Below are 18,687 nucleotides of genomic sequence, written 5' to 3'. Positions count from 1 at the left end.
AACACATTTTTTGCAGACCTGGGAAGAGTAAAAATGAGATAGCAAAAACAATCCTGGAGAATAAAAGAATTTCTCAAAGTATCGCTACCCCTGACCTCAAGATATACTACAGGGCAATAACAATAAAAACTGCAAGGTATTGGTACAGAAACAGACAAGTTAAACAATGGAATCAGATCAAACCAGGAATAAACCCCCACACCTATAGACACTTGTTTTTTGACAAAGAACCCAAAACTATACAATGGAAAAAGAAAGCATCATCAACAAATGGTGCAGGCCAAACTGGATGTCCAAGTGGATCAAGGACTTCAACATAAAACCAGATACAATAAATCTCATAGAAGAAAAAGTGAGAAATACCCTTAAACACACTGGTACAGGAAACAATTTCCTGGACAAAAAACAACAGTGGCTCAGGCTCCAACATCAACAATTGATAAATGGGACCTCATGAAACTACAAAGCTTCTGTAAGGCAAAGGACATTGTCAATAGGACAGAACAGCAGCCTCCAGACTGGGAAAAGATCTTCACTAACCCTACATCTACAGAGGGCTAATATCCAAAATATATAAAGAACTCAAGAAGTTAGACTCTAGCAAACCAAGTAATTCAATTACAAAATGGGGCACGGAGCTTAACAGAGAATTCTCAACAGGGGAATCTCTAATGACCAAGAAGTACCTAAAGAAATGTTCGACCTCCTTAGTCATCAAGGAAATGTAAGTCAAAGCAACCCTGAGATTCTGCCTTACACCAGTCAGAGTGGATAAAACAAAAACTCAAGCAATAGCACACGTTGGCGAGGATGTGGAGGAAGAGGAACACTCCTCATTGCTGGTGGGATTGGAAATCTGCACAACCACTCTGGAAATCAACCTGGCAGTTTCTCAGAAAATTGGAAATAGTTCTGCCTCAAGTCTGAACTATACTGTTCCTAGGCATATACCCAAAAGATGCTCCACCACACCACAAGGACATGTGCTCCACTATGTTCACAGCAGCTTTATCCGTAATAGCAAGAAGCTGGAAAGAACCCAGACACCCCTCGACTGAAGGATAGATACAGAAAATGCTGTTCATTTACACAATGGAATTCTATTCGACACCCTTTTCTAGGCTCGGGGGGGCCTGCATGCACATACACATATATACAGACACATGTTTAAAACACACTAAATTTTAAATGGAAGCGGTTGCTGTTTTTACACCACTGAGACTGTCACACATGAGTAGATAAAATGTGCTTTGCATTTTTGTTTCGTTTTGTTTTTCATGAGAGGGTTTCTCTGTGTAGCCTAGGCTCTCCTGGAGCTGGCTTTGTAGACCAGTCTGGCCTCAAACTCATTGCCTCTGCCTCCCTAGTGCAGTGATTGAAGGCCTAGGCCATTGTGTCACCGTCTGTGTCACTGCCAGGCACACAGCATTTTAAGAAGCCTTCCCAAGCTCTTTGCCCCATCTACTGTGAGAATGAAGACCATTCTCAGCAGTCAGACTGTCGATGTCACTCTGAAGGGGTGCACAGTCATTGTGAAGGGCCCCAGGGGAACTCTGAGGAGGGACTTCAATCACGTCAGTGTAGAGCTGAGTCTTCTTGGAAAGAAAAAGAAAAGGCTCCATGTTGACAAGTGGTGGGGTAACAGGAAGGAACTGGCCACTGTCAGAACCATCTGCAATCATGTTCAGAACATGATCAAGGGTGCAATGCTGGGCGACCGATACAAGATGAGATCTGTGGATGCTCCCTTCCTCATCAACATTGTTACAAGATGAGGTCTGTGGATGCTCCCTTCCCCATCAACATTGTTACAAAATGAGGTCTGTGAATGCTCCCTTTCCCATCAACATCGTTATTCAGGAGAGCAGGTCTGTAGTTGAAATCTGAAATTTTTGGGTGAGAAATACATCAGCAGGGTTCGGATGAGGACAGGTGTTGCCTGTTCTGTCTCTCAAGCCCAGAAGGATGAACTAATCCTTGAAGGAAATGATATCAAGCTTGTTTCAAATTCAGACGTTCTGATTCAGCAAGCCACAACAATTAAAAATGAGGATATCAGGAAGTTTTGGGATGGCATCTGTGTGTCTTAGAAGGGAACCGTGCAGCAAACTGACAAATGCAACCTCAGTTTCCCAGCTCCAGAAACAAGATCACAAGTACAATTTGACCTCTTTGGGGACAATAAAAGACTTATATGGTGGGGGAAAAAAGCCTCCCCAAGCATTGCCACTATGGGGGAATCACACAAGCATTGCCACCACTGGAGTCACACAAGCATTGCCACCACGGGTGATCACAGTAGGAACTTGGACCTCTCTGTGAACTTGGAGGAAAGGCCAGTTGGAGGATATCTCCCTGGAGGTTTTGTTCAGCCACAGTGGTGGAAAGACCTTGAAAGCCCCAAGGCCAGGGATGGGCATAGCTTGGTACTAGAACACTCGCCAGTCTGTCACAAGACCCTGTGCATATCAAAAGGTAAAATTTCGGGGGTTGGGGATTTAGCTCAGTGGTAGAGCGCTTGCCTAGCAAGCGCAAGGCCCTGGGTTCGGTCCCCAGCTCCAAAAAAAAAGAAAAGAAAAAAAAAGGTAAAATTTCTTTCCACAGATGACTATATTGTTTTTATTGTGGTGATAATATTGAAGATATATACACGTTCAAATGAATCAAATCGTGTACATTAAACATACATGGTTATGTTGCAAACAAACATATATATGAATGAATGGGTATGGTGGCCACACTTTTAATCCCAAATCCCAGCACTCAGGAGGCAGGGGGATGGCTATGGATTTGAGGCTAGCCTGGTCTACAGAGTCCCTGAACAATCAGACAGCCAGACAGTCAGGGCTAAACAGAGAAATCCTGTCTCAAAAAACCAAAACCAAATAAAAACAAAGGGGAAAGCAAAACAAACAAACAAAGGAAAAACCAAAAAGAAGAAGAAAAGGGGGAGGAAGAGGAAGCTCTTTCTCTCTCTTTAGGCTAGTAAGTGAAACCCAGGGCTGAGAATATCGCTCAGTCAGTAAAGGGCTTGCCTTGAGAGCACGGGGACCTGAATTCGACCCTAGAGCATGTGTAAAGACACCAACCATGGTGGCAGCACTGGGGAGGTGAAGAGAGGAGGAGCTGGGTGCACTGGCCAGTCAGCCTAGCCTGTGCACTTTCAGGCCAGTAAAAGTGGACAGTATCTGAAGTCGTCCTCTGGCCTCCATATGCATGTGCACAAATGCTCACACGCATGCGCAGGCACACATCCGGAGTGAATCTCAGAGCATGTTTTGTGACCCCCACATGGTCTCATCAACTCCTTTCCCAGAATGTCTCTCGCCTCTTTGAGATAAGCAAACCCAATTTCCCATCCATATTTGCAGAGGTTATTTGCTACCTAAGCAAGAAGCAGCCTAGCAAATTCTTGGGTAAATAACACAAGTCCAAGAACAATATTCCCAGGCCAATAGCCACGGTGCAGAAAACAACAGCCAGGCACTGTCCCAAGGCATGTGGGCACTGTGGCTTTAGGTAAAGCAGGATACAAAGATGGGGGTGGGTAACTTTATCAAATCTGAGCATTCATGGCCTAAACACCTAGAGCTTGATTTTTTTTAATTGCATTTTTAAATTTACATTTTAAATGTTATCCCATTTTCTGGTTTCCCCTCCAGAAACCCACTATCCTACTCACCCCCTGCTTCTATGCGGGGGCTCCCTCACCTACCCACCCCCTCCCTCCCATCTCCCTGCCCTGATATTCCCCTACATTGGGATATCCATTGAGCCTTGACAGAGCCAAGGGCCTCTCCTCCCATTAACGCCAGACAAGGCCATCCTCTGCTACATATGTGGATGGAACCATAGGTCCATTCCTGTGTTCTCTTGGGATGGTGGTTTAGTCCCTGGGAGCTCTGGGTGGTCTGGTTGGTTAATATTGTGTTCTTCTTATGTAAATCCCTTCAGTTGAACTCGATTCTTGACAGTGACTTATTACGTCTGTTCTTTCAGCAAACTGATTAAAACTTTCTGAACTTCAGTATCCCGCTGTGCAGGAGACTGAGGGCCTCTTGAAGTAACCATGGTGAGATGGCTCAGTGGGTAAAAGCATCTGCTTCCAGACTGACGGCCTGAGTTCCAGTCCTACCACAGGGTAGAAGGAGAGCTGTCCTTCAGCCTCCACACATGCTCAAGCACAAAAGCACACTCATGCACATGCTTGCACGCATGCAAACATACGCACATGCTTGCACACAAGCACACACATGTACATGCTTGCATGCAAGCACACACATGCACATGCTTGCATGCAAGCACACACACGCACTTGCACATCATTTTTTTTTTTGGTTCTTTTTTTTTTTTTTTTTCGGAGCTGGGGACCGAACCCAGGGCCTTGCGCTTCCTAGGTAAGCGCTCTACCACTGAGCTAAATCCCCAGCCCCCACATCATTTTTAAACAACTTTTAATTAGTAGATAAAGTAATAGCAACTTTGCACAGGAAGAACTAAGTATATGGTTAATAAATAATAAACAATAAGCATCGCTGGCCTTCGATGTTTTTTATTATTATACACTGTCCGGGTTATAAAAGAGGAAAGTTAGAGAGACGAGAAGGGCCTAGAGATAGGGGTGAAGAACCGTGAGTTCTTAGGTTGTCACTTGAGTTTTGTCACCCATTTGCTTGGACCTGAAGCAAGGTACTTGATGATGTCGGACTTTTCAACTGTCGGGGGACTCAGAGGGCCTCCCTGTCTCCCTTCTTTGGATGGCTACCAGATGCACTTAGCAGTGGACTGCAGAAAAAAAGGCCCAAGAGAGCCTCCGTCAAGATAAGAGAAATAGCTGACTGGAAGAATCCAAACCTGGGGTCACACAGTCAAACCTGGTGTCCTAGTTAGGTTGCTGTTGTTGTGACAAAATCATGGGGAGAAAAGCAGCTCAGTGGGGGAGAGATTTCTTTTTTCAGTTTACGGTCCATGATCAAGGAACCAAGGCAGGAGACTGAAACAGAAACTACAGAAGGCTGCCCACCACGGACTGACCAGTCCTGTATCAATTGGCAAACAAAAAATGCCCCACAGATATGTCTGAAGGAGACTTCTTTTCTTTTTTTAATAGGGTCTCACTACATAGCCTTGTCTGGCCTGGAGCTCACTATGAAGATGAGGTTGGCCTCAAACTCACATAGACACTTTTGCCTCCATCTCTCTAGTTCTGGGGTTAAAGGTATATACATTCCTGTATCTGGCTGATGGAGGAAACTCTTCAGTTGAGGGTCCTCTTCCCAGGTACGAAGAGTTGATCACCAAAATGACCCATCACTGCATGGATCCATCTTGATCTAAGAACAAGTGGACCCTTCTACATTGCTTCTCCCTCCCTCCCTCTCCCCCTCTGCACTTGATACTCGCAGTCACCCTCACTCACTGAACTGACTTCCTCCACAGTCAGAAACCTCATCCAATGCTTCTCATTTGCAGTTTGGACTTAGACCCAAGGAGAGGTGAGGGGGAGTTTCTGGCTCCTTGCCGTCCCAAGGCCCGAGTTCCCAGGGCAGAAACCCACTGCCCCATGTGGAAGGGTCTGTTGCCAACTCCTTGACCAATAAGGCCACATGGCTTTGGAGGAGGTCGTGTTGGATCTTGGCAGCTCTCACCACCTCACCAGACCACACCTCTGAACTCACAAGTCTGGCAGGACAGCTTACAAGGGAGGTCTTTTCCCTCCATGGCTCATTTCAAAGAACAATCCTGCTGTCATACAATCTCCTCATGAGCTCACAATGGGAATGAAACTGACCGACTTAGATCCAGTGCAATACTGAAGGACACGAGGGCCTGGAGGAGCCGGCGCATTGCAGCAGGGACTGGGTTTGACCTAATGGCAACCATCTTAGCTGTCCTTACTGTTCTGTCTTCGTTTCTGTTGCTGCAATAAATCGCCGTGACGAAAAGCAACTAAGAGGAGAAAGGGTTCATTCTAGGTTACAATTCCAGATTGCAATCCATCATGGCCGGGAAGTCAAAGCATCACAGATTTAAAAACAGCTGGACACATCCCTGCCTTGGACAAAGGCAAGTCAAGCTAAAAATTCAGGAAGTCCATTACCTAAATGTATGATGCACGTGCCTGGTTTTTCCCAAAAGCCCATCAATGAAGACCCAAGAGTGTAATCATTGGGGAGTCCATGTGTCCCCACCCTGTGGCTGCTGAACCATTCAAGCAAGGTTCCTTGCAGAGGGATTTCTGTAAGTGAGGTCTCTCCCCTCGTCTGTACAGCAAACGTGGAGGCTCTCATACCTCCAGAGTAGCCAGAGTAAAGCATTTGATCCTCAGGGATCCTTGTACCCAGCTGAGACAGGATCAGAGGCAGGGGAAGCTTGAGATGGACAAGAGCTCTGACACTTGTAACCGTGAATGATGGTGGCCAGGCCTCCCTCAGCTCTCTCCTCCTCATAGGAACTCTACTCTGACTTCACTGAGCCTCACAGGGAGGCAGCGGCTTCCTCCTTTCCTGTGCTGTTTGCAGCATCTCTTTCCAATCCTTCATTAACAAATTGTTTTATTTCTGTGCTTTGCTCCTATCATTGATTAAAAGAATATTTATATCATTATTGTGAGAATTAAACGGGTGGTAAAGCACTCTTTAGGGTGTGATTATTACTCGACCTATGGGCTGAGAGAGGGGCTGGTAACTCTGAGTATAAGTTTCATTTTCTATATTTTAGAGCTTGGTCAATCTTCACAGACAAGTGATGCTAAGCTACAGGTTTTGATCTCCCTGTATCCCTTTTTTTTCTTTTTCTTTTTCTTTTTCTTTTCTTTTTTCTTTTTTTCAGAGCTGGGGACCGAACCCAGGGCCTTGCGCTTGCTAGGCAAGCGCTCTATCACTGAGCTAAATCCCCAACCCCAAACTCCCTGTATCCTTAAAATGACCTAGAACTTCTGATTCTCCTGCCTCCCCTTCCCAAGTGCTGGGATTACAGGCATAAGCCATTATGTCTGGTGTTGTGGGATGCTGGGGCATGCTAGCAAAATGTTCTCTGTGTGTGTGTGTGTCTCTCTCTCTCTGTCTCTGTCTCTCTGTGTGTGTCTCTCTGTCTCTGAATGTGTCTCTCTCTGTCTCTGTCTCTCTCTCTTTCTCTCTCTGTCTCTCTCTCTGTCTGTCTCTCTCTCTTTCTCTCTCTCTTTCTCTCTCTGTCTCTCTCTCTGTCTGTCTCTCTCTCTCTTTCTCTCTCTCTGTCTCTCTCTGTCTCTCTCTCTCTCTTTCTCTCTTAACTAAGCAGCACCTTTAGCCTGAGAGTTGTTTTTCCCCAGATTTATTTTCATTTTAGGAAAACATCGTAAAACAGCACATACCCACACTCCCAGCTCCACAGAAGGTTGGGAGCCTAGGAGTTCAAGGAGAGATCAGGCAACATAGTAAGACACACACACACACACACACACACACACACACACACACACATCAAAAAAAGTCAAGAACAAAAAAGGGACCAAAGGCAGGAGTTTAGAATATACAGTAGAGCCATGGGACTTTGTCCCAGCAAAACCTCTGCCAAGCCTAGTGACTCACACATGTGAGCCCAGCATCCAGTAGCTGAAGCAAAAAGATCCGGCTCAAGACCAGCCTGGGCTACATGGAGAGTTCCAAGCCAGCCTGAGCTATACAGTTAGAAAACATTCTGAGGCCAGCAAAATGGCTGTATGGGTAAAGCTGCTTGCCATGGAGGCTGGCAGGCCTAGTCAATCCCCCTAGGTGTCATACTGTGGAGCCCCGGCTGGCCTTACAGCTTGCTATGTAGACCAGGCTGGCAGAGTTCACAGAAATAGATCCCCCTGCCTCTGTCCCCTGCGTGCACCACCACACTCAGCTGAAAGCATCTCTTTTAATCCTTGCAGCCTGTGAATTTTCAACATTTCATTGCTCATTGCCTGTGTTCGGGTGAGCGACCTGTGGGTTAATATGTTGGTGCTGGGTGGGTACATATGTGTGCACAGGCACGTCAGCCTTGCCTGCTTCAAGGCTAGAGGACCGCTTTCTGGGGTTGGTTCTTTCCTTCCACGCTTCTGAGGCAGTGTCTCTGTAATGATTTCTGCCCTGCTTGGCTTACAGAAGCCCCATCCGATCCTCCTGTCTCTACCCCCAGTCTTACCATAGAGCTGGGTCTGTGACTGCAGAGACAGTCACTGTATTTGATGTTTTTTGTTTTTTTTACAAGTTCTGGGGATTGCACTCCGATCATCTAGGTTGCTCAATGGGTGCTTTTATCCGTGAGCTATCGCTCTGAGCCCTGGCCTCAGAAGTTACTAGATTATCCACAGAGATGTTCACTGGTACATGCAGGGTCCCATAGCTGCAGGCAGCAGAGCCTGGGCACATGCTCCATGGTGAAAGATAAACACAAGCTGAACCTCGATTTTCTCTCCTCTCACTCATCGGTGGTTGGATGTCAGAGGACGCTTCCCTGGGTCAGAGTCTCACTGCTACAGGAACACCAGCGACTTAGGGTCCTCAGCAAGAGGTTGCAGGAGCTGGGCATCTGGAGCCCGAGTCTGCAGTGCGTGAGTTCCTTCCGTCAACACAGCAGAAGACAAGCTAGACCTCAGGCTTCTCCAAAGACTCCTTCCCTCGAGAAACGAAGTTTCCCTGACAGACAGAAAAAGTGGGGGTGGGGTAATACACTATTGATATATTAATGACACCAGAAACCTTTTAATATTCGTCTTATTTATTCTTAGCCCAGTCTGGCTGCACCGCAGCTAACGGTTTGTTGTTAATGAGATTGAGAACATTTTAAATCAACTTAATTGACATTTTTATGGTGTTCAGCAGGCCTGAGACACTGGATTTTCAGCTGGGAAGCTGCATAAGAACTAGGGGTTTGAATGGGACATGGAGACCTCTGGACAAAGAGTGAAGTCACTGAGCAGGGCAGAGGTGAGCAGAGCTTCTTGGTTCCACTTGGGTCTCGGAATCTGGTGCCATAGAGGCTCCCCTTTTCCGGTTTTTTTTAACTTACGTATTCGTGTGTATGGATGCCTGTGAAGGCCAGAAGAGGATGATGGATCCCCTGGAGCTGGAGTTTCCGGTGGCTGTGGGCTGCCCAACCTAGGTGCTGGGAACCAAATTTTGAGCCCCTGAAAAAGCAACAGGTGCTCTTTTTTTTTTCTTTTTTTCAGAGCTGGGGACTGAACCCAGGGCCTTGCGCTTGCTAGGCAAGCGCTCTACCACTGAGCTAAATCCCCAACCCCGCAACAGGTGCTCTTAAGGGCCAGGCCACCTCTGCAGCCCCTAGCAAATCCTTTTCGTCCTGACTCTGTTCCTATCACAGCTGCTGTGTGGCTAGGATCTGGGCCTGACACAGTGCCTCAGTTTCCCTGTCTGTAAGATAAAGTTCCCTACTCCCAGGGTTGTATGATAATAACACATGTGATGAGCTCAGATCTCCTCCTTGGGTCCTGTAACTATTAACCTTGTTGTTATTAAAATGAATTGTTTAAAGTCTCCATGTTTCGTTTAACTATTTGCCAAATATTCTAGAGGATGCCCTGGAGGTCTCCATCTGTAGGACTCAGCAAAGACCACGTGACTTGCTTTGACCAGGAAAGGAACTGACACATGTCACTTCTCAGCCACAGTCACTTCTAAGCCTATTCAACACCCAACATTTCTTCATCGTCCTCTCCTCTGCATGCCATGGGATTGGAGCTTTTCCTTTTAATGACTGGTCTATCTGCCCTGTCCCAGAGTGACTATGACAAGGAGTAGAGAGCCACCACCAACCTTCAACGGGCTGCAACACAAGGAACATCTGTTGGGGGTGGGGCTGTTACTGCATCAGGAGACAACCCTTCAAGACTGCACAACGTTCTTTCTTAGTACATTCTCAGTCCAGTAGAGGAAACATCGTGAACAGATAAGGAGCATCATAGCAGGGGATAAAGAGGGCTGTGAAGAGACCAAGGACAAAACCCCAGCCAGCCAGGAAAGGCTGCATGAGAGTTCAAATGCTCTTCATCATTTGAACTTGGAGAAAGGTTACACCGCTGGGCACTGCCAGCAATTACTGCTGGCCCTGGTCTCATCTAGTCCTCAAAACAGCAGTATAACATGGCGGTGATGAGAGTGGTGATGATGATTGTGGTTTTGGTGGTGGTGGTGACAGGATATGTTTATAAAAGTTAGCTAAGAAGAAAGGCAAAAGCAAAGAAAGGGAGGGAGGTCAGGGGAGTTTAATCTGTAATTGAGAGCAGCCATTGCTCATGAAATCCAGAGTGGGTTTGGGAATGCCCGTGCTTGGTCTATCACTGATGTGATAGGAGGGTCAGCCCTGTTCTGTCCTGACCCATCTCGGTCACAGAGCGGCCATGGCCCTCTCTCTTCCCCCATTCAATTCATGCCTATGAAGTCCCAACTGTACTTCAGCTTGGAGTCTCTTCCTCCATGGAGATATCTAGCGTTGTTCCATCTCTAATGAGACTGCTTGCTCTCAGACACGCTCTCTCCAAATCTTTGTGCTAGAAACTGCTGCCTGCGTGATACGACAAAGGTCTAATGACCTGGGCAGTGGCTGGGTCTCATCAGTTTCCTCCACATCCCAATATTACCAGAGGGGGTAAGGGGAGCCAGGATACTGACAAGACTCAGGAAGTCACAGAATCCACAAGCCCCTCCCCCACGATAACAGAGTAGTAAACAATGACCAGGAAGAGGCCCTCATCACAGAGCAGCCGGAAAGTTGTGTAGAGTTTCAGTGGTGCGCCTGCACCCGTGCTGGAGTGGGCCTTTTGGAGACCAAGATGCTTCTGAGGCCCTCATGCACCTGTAAGTAACCCAAGTAAGTCCACTAGGTCACCGAGCTAGACTTAACTGGAATTGTTTCTTTGGGCTGGAATGAGTATCATATTTGAGGTGAACAGACATTCATCACACAGCAGTCTGTGCCAGAGACCGGTGGAGAGAAACCATGGCTGGATTTTACATGATTTAGAACCATTAGCAGGTAGTTCTAAGAATTAGCATTCTTGGGCTTCTAGCAAGTGCAAAGAGCTAGGTTAACCATATCCAAGTTTGTAAGCTTTCTGGAACACAGGCTCCGTGTGTGTGTGTGTGTGTGTGTGTGTGTGTGTGTGTGTGTGTGTGTGTTCAAATTCTAGGGAAGCCCGTGAGAGCTAAGCTGTTCGCAGAGAACCTCAGCTTCTCGGTGTCCTCTGAACAACCTGCTTTTCTGCTTAACTCGCCCACCAGTTCATCTTCACCATCTTTCAGACACACACACAGTTCACAACTGGGAATCCTCATCGTCAAGGCCAGAGCGCTCAAATCCCAAACCCGTCTCTGGTCTCAACTGAATCATTTTTCATTAAAAAAAAAAAAAGAGCCTGCTTTACATAATGTTTGCCTCACCACAGCTCCAGCGTCCGCCAATTATTTGAATAGTAAGCTCTCTGCACATAATCCGTTAGTTTTTAAAACACTTTGTTCCAACTAATCCTTGATTGCTTCCCACCTCCTGTGCAGAGGAGAACCACATGGCCGAGAGTGGACTGTAAGGGGAAACCCTCCACCTCCTCGCTCTTTAGGACAAATCAAGTATTCCTTTCCAGGTTTGAGTGCTTATTGTGTGGCTGACATAGTTCTGATTTTTCCTTTCAACTACAGGATATGACAGTTAACTTTGATTGTCAGGTTGATTGACTTAGGTAACGTCTCAGAGATTAGGGAAGCCATTTCTGGGGTGTTTGCCAGAGTCTTTTAGGGAAGAGTAACTAGGGCGACCTTCCCTAAGTGTGTGGGTATGTCCCACTATTGGGAACCCAAGGGTAGAGGAAAACTGCGTATCTCTCCCTCTCCCTCTCCCTCTCCCTCTCCCTCTCCCTCTCCCTCTCCCTCTCCCTCTCCCTCTCCCTCTCCCTCTCCCTCTCCCTCTCCCTCTCCTCCTTCTCCCTCTCCCTCACTCCCTCCTCCTCCCACTCCCCCTGCCTCTCTCTTTTTCCCTCTCTCCTGCTCTGTCTTCCTGCTCCACTCTATTACACTCTGTCCCCACCATGATGGGCTGAAGTCTCTGAGGTCTTGGGTAACACAAGTCTTTCCTTTCTAAATGGTTTGTGTTCTCAGGTCTGTGTCCAGTGTCAAAAAGCCTGACCAGGGCTGACAGAATGACCCCATGCAGATCGTCAGCTCCGTGCCAGAACTGTATACATAACACCTATGGCCAGACAGTCCGTGTGCATATCTAGAGCCTTCCTCTTTGAAAGGTATAATGTGTCACATGGCTCCCTTTCCTCCCTCTCCAGCCCCAACAACACATTTTCTTTAAGACAAGGTCTCATTCTGTGAACTTGAAATCCCCCTGCCTCTGCTCCTGAGTGCTGAGATTACAGGCATGTGTCACTGTGCCTGGCTCTATCTGTTCTATCTCTCGGAGCTGACACTTTAGATCAGTCCTGTAGGAACATTACGCAGGATTTGCCATTTGCTGACTGGCTCCTCTTGCTTCACACCCTGTCCTCAAGGCTCACCCATGCTGTAGCATGAAGGAAACGTCTTCACAGCATTCCACTGTGCTCTCGGCCATGCTTCCTTTATCCACTCACCCCTCAGTGGACATTAGGTTTCTACCACCTTTTGTTTTTTACCACTGGGAACAAACCTGCAAAGAACACTGGTATAAAAATCTTTCTCTGAGAGCTGTATTTTGCTCTTTTGATTTTTTTTTTATTTACTATTACTCTGTGTGTGAGAGACAGGGGAGGGATGTTGCAGGTATATCAGAGGACAGCTTTCATGAATCCTTTCTCTCCTTTCATAGTGGGGTCCACAGGCGGAACTCCTACTGTAGGCTCCACAGCAACTGTGGTACTCAATCCTGTTCATCAGCCAAGGTTGTTTAGGGCATTTACGTGGAGGGGAGATTGCTACCGCAGCTGGTCACTTATGACTAATTCTTGAGGAATTTCTACCCTGTTTTTTATAGCACTTGAATCATTTTACAATCCTGCCCACAATGCTCCAGGGGTTTTAATTCTCCCACATCCCTCTTGTGACTGCTTTTTTTCCCCTTCCAGTTTTGTTGTTTTTCCCTTTTACTTTGTTTTGTTTTTCATTCTGTTTTTGTTTTTAAGAGGGAAACTCATTGTGTTATCAAGGCTGGCTTCAAGTTCATGATTCTCCTGCCTCAGTATCCCAAGTGTTGATAGATGATAAAGAGAAATGAGAAAGAGAAAATAGATAGACTGATTGATTGATGGATGGATGGATATATGGATAGATAGATAGATAGATAGATAGATAGATAGATAGATAGATAGATAGATAGAAAGAAATGATATATGGTAGATAGATAACATCTAGACAATAGATGGACAGATAGCTAGGCAGATAAACAGTGATAAATAGGTAGATGATAGATATAAGTGGCTAGTTATACAGTCAGATAAACAAAGATATACATGCTATCCTAATATACATAGGGTGATAATGTGGATTTGATTCTAATTTCTTTAGTGACTAGTAACATTGACTAACTTATCAAATACTGTTAACTATTTAAATAATTTTCTTTGATAAATGTCTAGTCTAGTCCTTTGTCCGTTTTTAAAATCAGATTACTGGGGAGTTTATAATTTTTAAGTTGTAATATTTTTAGTTGTTATACTTGCTACTTCCTTACCAAATGCAGCCATTCCCCCAGTGACCCGGGGAGATTTGTCCCAGTACCTCCCAAAGGTCCCCAAGTCTGCAGATGCTCAAGTGCCTTATGTAAGGTGACATGTTACCTGGGAACACCACTCAGTTGGTAGAATGCTTGTAGCAAGCACAAAGTGCTGGATTTGATCTCCCAGAATAGCTTAAACCAGGCAGATTGGTGCATTTCTATAATCTCAGCACTACAGAGGTAGAGGCAGGAAGATCAGGAGTTTAAGGCCATCCTCAGCGACGTGGTAAGTTCAAGGCTGAGGCCAGCCTGAGCCACATGAGATCTTATCAAGTACATAAATAAATAAAATGACATTTATTTGCTTATTATAATGTGCACATACTTTAATAATCTCTGGGTTACTTTTAATTCAAACGAAACATAAATAGTTGTATTATTTATAGAATAGTTACAAAAAAAATCCACACATCCCCGATTTTCAACCCAAGGTTTATTGAGTTCACTCTGTGGGACCAGAGAATGCGAAGGACTGATAACGTGGCTTCACAAATATTTTCCCTCATGATGCAGATTGCCCAGTCTTTCTGTTGACTGCTTCTTTGCTGGATCTAATTCTCCATGTCTATGAGTTCCTTTAATTCTCACCCGAATTCAGGATGCAGGGAGGTTCACATAGTGTGGTGGTTAGCTTTTTGTCAGGTTGACACAAGGTAAAGTCATCTGAGAAAGAAAAACCTCAGTTGAGAAAATGCCTCCATCCGACTGGCCTACGAGCACACCTTGGTTAGTGATTGACAGAGGGAGGGCCCACCTCCGTGTGGGCTCTGCTGCCCCTGGCCAGATGGTCCCGGGTTCTATAAGAGAGCAGAGAAAGCAAGTTAGTGAGCCACACTCCCCCATGGCATCTGCTTCAGTTCTTGCCTTCACTTCCCTGGGTCAACCGGGTCAAGCTGTAAGATAAAATAAACCCTCTCCTGGCTGATTTTGATCAGCAATAGGAAGCAAATGAGAACAGATGGGGAAACTGAGGCCTGGGGTTCTGCATGCCCAGGGCTGCAGAACCTGCAGCACGAGAGTCAGGACACACACTTGCAACTTCTAGAAAAGTCCTGTCATTCTGGAGAGATGGCCATCCTTAGCCCCTAGATGCTGAGAGATTCCCACAGGACAGCCATGCCTGTAGCATGTGCATGGGTGCCTGGGTGCCTGAGGTGCTGAGTCCACCTGCCTCCGTCATTTCCACCATGCCCTCACACCTTGTTCCTTCCCACCTTCTTTCCTCTCTAGGGCTAACTTGTATCCAAAACAGGAGACAGCAGGTGCCCCCTCTCTCCTCCAGAACCTGACATAAACAAGCACTGCTCCTTTTCCTGTGAGTCTAGGACAAGGCTCAGAATCAATCTTTCTTTCCTTATTCCTTCCTTTCTTTCTTCTTCCTTCCTCCTTCTTTCTTCCCTTCTTTGAAGTGTTGAGCACTGGATCCAGTGCCTGGCACACGTTAGACAAGAGCTCTGCCTCTCAGTTTTCTCCAGTCCTCTTTCACATTTTTACTTTGATATAAAGTCTCATCCAGTTGCAGGCTACTCTTGGAGTCACTTTGTAGCCCGGGCATACATAACTTGCAATCCTCCTGCTTCAACCTTCCTGATAGCCAGAGAGACAGACCTGCTGCAGGTCTAGCTTCCCCTTTCCTGACACACTGCTCTAAGCAGTTTCTGTCAATCAGGCATTGCCATGTGGGATGAAATTCCTTGCTGTCCCCAGACTAGGTGGCGAGGATTTCCAGACTCCCTTGCATCTCTTGGATAACGTTAAAATGCCAAGCACAACTGCAAGAACCAACATTAACCACCATGCTTCACGTGAGTGAAGTTCAGTGGAGCGTTCCGTCCTTTATCTTACAAGGGAATGTTTAGCATACTCACCTCTCAGATGAGGAAAGGAAAGCACAGAATCTTCCAAGGATGTGGGAAAGACTGTGCTGCAGCTAACGATGGCTCCAAGTTAGAGCTTGGCTGGCTAACCACCCCAGGCCATGCCAGTCCTGCCCCATCTGCACCCCAAGATCTCTTACATCCATGCATTAGTATACGCATCAGTAAGTCCACAGTCAGAAGAACGTGCAAAGCATGGAGAAGCTAACATACCACAGACTAGAGGGTATATGGGCTGGCTAAACAAGACCACTGGTCCAGACCCAAGGGGAGGGGCTGGGGGATCTGGTTCTGACTCAGACTCCACTCCCGGAGCCTGCGGGAAGAACTGCATCCCTGCCTCTCAGCCTCTGAGCCAAGCCATCCAAGACTATAATTATCCCACATACCCCACCCACGGCCCTGCTTGTCTTAGGAACTGTGGCTCACAAGCCTGGGGGCTCCCAAAGCAAGGGGGTGGCTGGGGGCTGGGCAGAAATAGGGCCTCACAGAAATGGGGCCTCAGGGGTTCTCTTAGTCACAGAGCTGGAGAACTGAGGGGGAGCAGACTACAGTCATGGCGGGGGTGGGGGAGAGGAACTACGTCCGGGTCCAGGATTCTCCCTGGAAGCTCCTGCCTTGTTGTAGGTGGGCAATCTCGTATGTGTATGCTGCAGAGCATCAGGGGACAGAGGGTCTGTCTCTGAGGTACCATGAGTAGTACTGAAAGCTTAGACTTTTGGATACTTCTCCTGGCCTCAGTTTCCCCACCCTGAAAGTGACTACAATGAAGTTTGAGGCTGGAAGTAAGTTCCTGGTGGGTCCAAGCACTGCAGTGTGTTTCCTTCCAAGGAGTGTGCCGGTTACAGGTGGCTCAAACAGCACTAGTTCCCTGATCACTTTCACAGCCTATGACAGTCACTTGTGACCATAGCCCCGTCTTGGTCCCTGTGGCTAACAATACTGCCTGGTGCATCACTGAATCAGAGCAGACACCTCAACATCAGCATAACAGCTGGGGGTGGGGCACATGGGTCAGCTGGCACAGTGCTTGCCTAGTATGCCTGACACCTGGGCTCCATCCTCAGCACTGCATAAACCAGGCATGGACCCACATGCCTAAAATTCCAGAACTCAGAAAGTAATAGCAGGAGAATCAGGAGTTCAAAGTCATGCTCAGCCACACAGTAAGACCAGCCTATACTGCATAGGACCCAGCCTCAAAAAGAGAAGCAAGGGAGGGGAAGGGAGAGGGAAGGGAAAATAAGGGAAGAGAAAGGAAAACAAACCATTTGACCCTTGTTCCTGACCACCCTGAAGACAGTGCCCCATAAACACTAGAAGGCAATCTCGTGAGCTTCGCAATCGAATAACCTGAGTTCCAGCCCTGCTCCCACACCCTGTGCTTTGGGGAAACATCCACTGCTCTAATTCCAGGCTCCCTCGTCTGTCCGGTGGGGATGGAGGTCGCTCAGAGCACAGTAGTTACAACTGTTACTTTGATTGCCACTTTCCTAAGCCTTAAAGCTGGCACTTCCTCCATACCAAGCTGGTCAGTAAGATACCCAAGTACCAGTCTTCACTACAAGAAGAAGCTGGAGGTGGCCCCTTGCAGGAAGCACACACAGAGTGGCCAAAGCTTGAAGCCCAGTTCTAGAAAATGGTGCAACCTGGGCCTCCATTTACCTGTGTGTTAGGAGAACCTAGCACAGAGAATAGCTCTAAGAACCAACAAGGCCAGGTGAGCACCTCATGCAGGCCCGACTTTCCAGCAAAAGAGACATCAGCTGCTGCTCTGATAAAGGGAACTGGGGCAGGGTTAGAAGTTGGGCAGGTACCTCAATAAGCAAAGGGCTAGCCTTGCAAACCTGAGGGCCAGAGCTCAACCCCCAATACCCACATAAAAACCTCAGCGTGGTGGTGTGGATGGGGAGGGGGAGGCAGGATCCTTGCAGCTCCCTGGCCAGCCAGTCTGGCTTGATTGATAAGCCCAGGTCCGAGTGAGAGAACCTCTGTCAAAAGAATAAGGTGGGGAGCTCATGAGAAAGGACTGTCAAGGTTGACCCCTGGCCTCCACACACAGTGAACATAGTAGCATACTGTGCATGCATGCACACAAACATATATGCGCGTGCGCGCGCACACACACACACACACACACACACACACACACACCATATACATACACAGAGGGCATTCAATTTTGGATCACCTAATGCAGTAAATAATCTAGCCGTGTCTAGGGCTCCCAAATGGTGCAGTCTATCTTCAGACACACCAGAAGAGGGCATCAGACTTGTTTCAGATGGTTGTGAGCCACCATGTGGTTGCTGGGATTTGAACTCAGGACCTTGGGAAGAGCAGTCGGTGCTCTTAACCACTGAGCCATCTCTCCAGCCCAAATGGTGCAGTCTAATAAGCACAGAGTTAGGATCAAGGGTGAGAAAGTGAGGGAAGGAGAAAGGTCTCCAGAGAGCATCATCGAGCCCGAAAGGAACTTGGTGGGTCAGGCTGCCAAGAATCTGTACCTTCCTGAGTATTTCCCTCTGGCCGTGAGCAGCTGCTTTGCACCTCCTTTTAGCCTCACAGGGGAGGAAGCAGCAAGAGAGCGAAGCGAAGCAGATAGATTCACAGACATGAAAGGAACACTTCTGAGTTCAGGGAAGCCATGAACTGTGAGGTTAGACTCTGTGGCTCCAATCGTTCTGTTTATGAACCCAACCCCTTGACCACTCTCACTTCCCTTGGCCTTCCCTGTTGGTTACAGGTGTGTGCTGAGTCAGGAAGCACCATAGCCATGGTTCCTCCTCACCCCTCCTGTCCTTCTCCATTTCTCCCGGGATAGTTCCCAGAACTGTGGAATCCCATTTTGAGTCTCCTCTCCCAGGGCAGTTTGGGATTGCAGAGTTCCACCCTAGGCAACCTCCATTCATCAATGGATAAGAGCTGGACATCCCTCCCATGGAGGGACCAATAGGAGCCTGTTCTGATCTTCATGGTCTCCAGAAGCACAAAGAGGCAGCTGTAGCACTTTTTAACATGGGTCCCTCCTCGTTTTGAGACTCACTCTACCTGCTGACCTCTCACTAGGCCATGTGCCTAGTGACACCCCCTCCCC

At 47.2% G+C, this 18,687-nt stretch overlaps 1 long non-coding RNA gene across 1 annotated transcript; it reads right to left on the bottom strand.

The window, feature by feature from the left end:
• Positions 1 to 14,013: 14,013 nt before the first annotated feature.
• Positions 14,014 to 17,581, bottom strand: LOC108352053 (uncharacterized). Its single transcript, XR_015631424.1, has 2 exons — positions 15,582 to 17,581; positions 14,014 to 14,510 (listed from the first exon to the last, which is right to left on the bottom strand). It is a non-coding gene; the product is annotated as an uncharacterized LOC108352053 (long non-coding RNA).
• Between the last annotated feature and the right edge of the window lie 1,106 nt (positions 17,582 to 18,687).

This window comes from Rattus norvegicus, chromosome 10 (assembly GCF_021556685.1).
Source record: "Rattus norvegicus strain SHRSP/BbbUtx chromosome 10, alternate assembly SHRSP_T2T, whole genome shotgun sequence".
Lineage (NCBI taxonomy): Eukaryota > Metazoa > Chordata > Mammalia > Rodentia > Muridae > Rattus > Rattus norvegicus.
Note: the sequence above shows the minus strand (reverse complement) of the source record. Positions and strands in the feature narration are given on the sequence as shown.